The 6,083-nt window shown below is 41.1% G+C and overlaps 1 non-coding gene across 1 annotated transcript; it reads right to left on the minus strand.

Moving 5' to 3' along the window:
• Positions 1 to 247: 247 nt before the first annotated feature.
• On the minus strand, positions 248 to 354 carry LOC127078039 (small nucleolar RNA R71). Its single transcript, XR_007787786.1, has one exon. It is a non-coding gene; the product is annotated as a small nucleolar RNA R71 (small nucleolar RNA).
• Between the last annotated feature and the right edge of the window lie 5,729 nt (positions 355 to 6,083).

Genomic DNA, 6,083 nt, shown 5'->3' on the forward strand with positions numbered 1-6,083 from the left:
ACAAAGACAATTCGCAGGTCTCGCCACCGAGAACCCAAACCAACATTTAAAAATCTTTCTCCAATTAGCAGACACTTTTAAAACCAAAAGAGCTTCTCCTCAGGCAATACGTTTAAGATTATTCCCTTTTTCCCTCAGAGATAAAGCCCTATCATGGTTAGATTCCCTTCCACCCAATTCCATTACGACTTGGGATAACCTTAGAAGAGTTTTCCTTGCTAGATACTTTCCCCCAAGTAAGACCACCGTTCTTCGAAACCATGTAACTAGATTTACCCAAAACCAAGGAGAATCATTGTTCGAGGCTTGGGAGAGATATAAAGAGTTGTTAAGAGCATGCCCACATCATGGATTAGAAAATTGGTTAATCATTTAGACCTTCTATAATGGACTTCACTATAACACTAAGAAGACCATCGACGCTGCCGCAGGCGGTGCTCTGATGAACAAACCTTACCCTGAAGCTAGTGCCCTCATCGAAGATATGGCTCAAAACCATCAATAATGGGGAGTTGAACGAGCAACAGTTGAGAAGAAGGAAGCCCAATGAGGAGTGCATGAACTAAGCTCTATAGACATGATGCAAGCTAAAATGGACGCATTAGCCCTTAAGGTCGAGCATATGTGCATAAACCCGAATACTGTAGCCGCGGTTTCATCGGATTGTGAGATATGTGGAACCAAAGGACACCAATCTGCAGAATGTAGTCTATTAAACGAAACCCACTATGAGCAAGTGAACTACACCCAAGGGAACCCATACTCAAATACCTATAACCCTGGATGGAGGAATCACCCGAACTTCTCCTATAAGAACAATAACCCTATCCAAAATAATGCACCTCCGAGACCTAGTTATCAAGCCCCTAGATCAAATCAACCTATGCAACCTGTACCACCAAAGCCGAGCCTTGAGAAAATTATGGAAAATTTTATCACTGCTCAAACCCAACAAAACAAGGAGTTCATGAACCAAAACATTCATGTTAACGAATTGATTACTCAGTTAGGAACCAAGGTTGATCAAATAGTTACTCATACCAAGATGCTTGAAACCCAGATCTCTCAGGTAGCTTTAAACCAAGCCCCCAAGACCACACCTGGAGGACAGTTCCATGGACAACCTCAACAAAATCCGAGAGGACAAGCCAATGCCATTACCCTACGAAGTGGGAACGCTTATGATGAGCCAGCAAACCCTAGATTGAGTGAACCCAAAACTTATAAGGAATATACCAAACCCGCAGACGAAGTAAAGGAACCAGAGGAATCTGAAAACCAGGAAGGTAAAGAAAAAGGAGAAGAACCTAAAGATAAAACTTATGTACCACCCCCACCATATAAGCCACCTATACCATATCCGCAAAGACTCAAACAAACCCAGATCAATAACCAGTATCAAAAATTTATTAAAGTTATAGAAAAACTTCATGTAGAAATCCCTTTCACATAAGCCATCACCCAAATACCTTCTTATGCAAAGTTTCTCAAAGACATCCTTACCAACAAACGTAGACTAGATGATCTGAAACCCTTGGAATGCAATTCTATTTCAGAGAATAAGTTAGCTATAAAAGATAAAGATCCTGGAAATTTCTCCATTCCTTATCTTTTGGGTAGTCATGTCATCGAAAAAGCTTTTCTAGACTTAGGAGCTAGTGTGAGCTTAATGCCTTTAGCAGTTTGTGAGAGCTTAAACTTATGAGAATTACAACCCACTAAGATATCACTTCAGTTAGCCGATAGATTTGTTAAATATCCGATAGGTATCTTAGAAGATGTCCCTGTTAGGATAGGTCAGTTATTTATCCCTACTGATTTTGTTGTCATGGACATCAAAGAGGACAATGATATACCAATCCTTCTAGGTAGACCATTCTTATCAACTGTCAAGAGAGGAAAGTTGACCTTTGAGGTAGGTGACGAGAAAATAGAATTTATACTTTCAAAATTTCTTATGGCACCTGTAATGGGAGACGCATGTTATGCCTTAGATATCATTGATGAGTGTGTTAGGGAGTTAGAACAAGAATAAATTATAAAAATAATTAAGTTGCCATCAACCCTCATACTGGAAGATGATGACTTTAGAAAACCCTACATCGATGATAACCTTTACGAATGTTTATCCCTTACCCCAGATCCTATGCCTTGCCCTAAGAAACCAACCTTAGAACCTAAGGAACTGCCTAAGAATCTGAGATATGAGTTCCTCGATGAAGAGATGAACCGTCCAATTATAGTCAGTGCTACCTTGAGCCAAGAGGAAACGAACCAACTTTTAGACGTTTTACGAAGATATCCCTCAGCCTTAGGATATAATATCTCTGACCTGAAAGGTATAAGCCCGTTCGTATGCATGCATCGGATTTCGCTCGAAGAAGATTCAAAACCCTCCAGAGAACATCGGAGAAGAATAAACCCTATAATGAGTGATGTTGTTAAAAAGGATGTTCTTAAGTTACTTGAGGCAGGTATAATATATCAGATCTCGAATAGTAAGTGGGTGAGCCATGTGCATATAGTACCTAAAAAGGGAGGCATCACAGTCGTGCAGAACGATAAAGGCGAACATGTAGCAAAACGTTTAGAAGGAGGATGGCGGATGTGTATAGATTATAGAAAATTAAATAAAACAACCAGGAAGGATCATTTCCCTTTACCATTTATAGACCAGATGTTGGAGCGTCTAGCCAGACACTCTTACTTCTGCTATCTAGATGAATACTCTGGATTCTTCCAAATACCTATCCACCCCGAAGATCAAGAAAAAACTACCTTTACATGCCCTTATGGAACTTTTGCCTACAGACGAATGCCATTCGGCCTCTGCAACGCCCTAGCTTCTTTCCAACGGTGCATGATGTCCATCTTTGCAGACTACCTAGATGGTATTATGGAAGTGTTTATGGATGATTTCTCGGTTTGCGGATTTGATTTCCACAATTGTCTTGCTAACCTTGAGAAAATCCTTGAGTGATGCGTAGAGGTGAACCTCGTGCTAAATTGAGAAAAATGTCATTTCATGGTGACCGAAGGAATAGTTTTAGGACATATAGTTTCCGAAAAAGGTATAGAGGTAGATAGAGCTAAAATAGAAGTTATAGAAAACCTAAAACCACCAAAAACCATCAGAGAAGTCCGAAGCTTTCTTAAACACGCTGGATTCTACCGGCATTTTATCAAGGACTTCTCCAAAATAACTAAACCTTTAACTGGACTTCTAATGAAAGATGCTGAATTCATTTTCGATGAAAAATGTAATGACGCATTTAATCTTTTAAAGCAAGCATTAGTATCTGCATCCATTATGAAACCACCTGATTGGTCAGAACCTTTTGAGATAATGTGCGATGCTAGTGATTACGCGGTTAGAGCCGTTCTAGGACAAAGGAAAGATAAAAAATTGCATGCCATATATTATGCCAGTAGAACCCTAGACGCTACCCAACTTAACTACGCAACAACTGAAAAAGAATTACTCGCTGTAGTTTTCGCTATAGACAAATTTAGATCTTATCTAGTAGGAGAAAAAATTATAGTTTACACTAATCATGTTGCCATCCGTTACCTATTAAGTAAAAAAGATGCAAAACCCAGGTTACTCCGATGGATTCTATTACTACAAGAGTTTGATTTAGATATAAAAGATAAAAAAGGCACTGAAAATGTAGTAGCCGATCACCTTTCTAGGCTAGAACATCTAAAACTAGGGGTGGCAAAACGGGCTCGGCCGGCGGGGAATGCCCATTTTGCCCGCACTTTTGTGCGGGACGGGCCAAGGATTTAGGCCCTCACCCTCAAATGTGTCTGCCCCGCCCCGCCCCGTTTTTTTCGCGGGCTTTTGCGGGCATGTGTATTTACATATATTTTTGCATTTTTAGGCTTAAAGAGTGCAGTGTCCGCGGGCTTTCCCCGCCCCGTCCTCACTTTTTTGCGGGGCGGGTATAAGTTTTAGGCCCGCATCCTCAACTATGACCGCCCCGCCCCGCCCCGTTTTTTTGTGGGCTTTTGCGGGGCGGGCCTAAACGGGGCGGGCATGCCCGTTTGCCACCCCTATCTAAAATTAGAACTAGTACCCATAAATGATGATTTCGCCTATGATAGACTGATAGCTAGACTAGAAACCATTAAAGATGATAACCTAGGCCCTCATGAGCACTCCCAAAATACCTTAGCAGTAAGTAACGTACCATGGTATGAAGACTTTGTTAATTACCTAGCTGCTGATATTGTACCCCCTGATCTTGACTACCACCGCAAGAAGAAATTCTTCCACGATGTGAGAAACTTCTATTGGGACGAACCGCTCCTTTTTAAAATGGGTAAAGATGGAATTTTTCACCGTTGCGTTCCAGAATTAGAGGTAAATAGTATTATTGAGCATTGTCATTCTGCACCCTATGATGGACGTGCGAGCACCTCTAAGACATACACCAAGATTCTTGAAGCTGGCCTATTCTGGCCTACCATGTGGCGTGATGTCTATGCTTGCATTTTCAAATGTGATAGATGCTAACGCACTGGAAACATTTCAAGGCGTGACGAAATGCCTCTAAGAAACATTCAGGAAGTAGAACTCTTCGACGTATGGGGTATAGATTTCATGGGACCTTTCCCACCATCCTTAGGAAACAGGTATATCTTAGTAGCTATAGGCTATGTGTCTAAGTGGATTGAAGCCATAACTGCACCCACAAACGATACTAGGGTGGTGATTAAACTATTTAAAAACTATATATTCCTTAGATTTGGAACACCATGTTTAGTCATAAGCGACGGAGGATCACACTTCATATCGAGAATATTTGATAAACTTTTAAGGAAATATGGAGTTAGGCATAGAGTAGCAACACCATATCACCTACAGACTAGTGGCCAAGTAGAAGTATCCAATAGGGAGATAAAACAAATCCTCGAGAAAACTGTTTCTATCTATAGGAGAGACTGGTCTCAGAAGCTTCAAGAAGCATTATGGGCCTATAGAACCGCTTTCAAAACCCCTATAGGAACAACTCCTTACCAACTAGTTTATGGAAAATCCTGTCACTTACCTTTCGAGCTAGAGCATAAGGCCTATTGGGCCATTAAAAATTTGAATTTAGACTACCTGGCCGCTGGAGAAAAGCTTACCCTTGACATTCACAAACTAGAAGAACTTAGGCAATCTGCCTACGAGAATGCAAAAATTTACAAAGAGAGAACAAAAGCCTGGCACGACAAAAGAATAGTAAAGAAAAACTTCAATATAGGCGACCATGTTCTCCTTTTTAACTCTAGGTTACGACTCTTCCCTGGGAAGCTACGCTCAAGATGGACTGGCCCTTTCGAAGTATCCAAGATTCTGAGATCCGGAGCCGTAGAAATCAAGAATGAAACCTGTAGTCCATTCATTGTAAATGGACAAAGACTGAAGCTCTACGAAGGAGGAGACATTCCAGCATACTACTCAAGCCACACTCTGATTGATCCACCGATTCCTACTACTACAAGTGTATAAATTCTAATCGTCAAGCTAATGACGTTAAACAAGCGCTGCGTGGGAGGCAACCCATGATTTTTCATTTTACTTTTTCGCATTTATTTAATTTTATTTTATTTTTATTTTCACCGAGACTAAATATTTGAATGGTTTGTATTTTCAGGATCACTTTCCTAACTTCTACAGGATGCAGGATTTCGATGACATGCACGTAGCCTATAGAGATGATGCTCAGAGAGAGCGCTACATCGCTCTTTATCAGCGCCCTATGGCACCCACATGTTATCCTGATCAGCACTGCATGGAGGCACTAGGCATTGAGTCGAGTATCCGATTTTTGAGCCACCAGTTTCACTAGGACGAGTTCGCTGACGACTTTAGTAACACCTACAGGAACTTGACATTGGAGTTCCTCAGTTCATTTGATTATGACCCATACTCTGAACCGGATGGGTATGCTGCTTTCAGGCTCTTTGGAGTTGAGTACTCTTTCAGCCAGAAAGAGTTCGGTGACCTATTGGGTTTCCAGACCACTCCTGACGCTATCCCAGAGACACCTATGGGATATTTTCTGGGTAAGAAGGTGGAGAAGTTTTGGAGT

This window comes from Lathyrus oleraceus, chromosome 4, assembly GCF_024323335.1.
Source record: "Lathyrus oleraceus cultivar Zhongwan6 chromosome 4, CAAS_Psat_ZW6_1.0, whole genome shotgun sequence".
In the NCBI taxonomy this organism is placed as follows: Eukaryota; Viridiplantae; Streptophyta; class Magnoliopsida; order Fabales; family Fabaceae; genus Lathyrus; species Lathyrus oleraceus.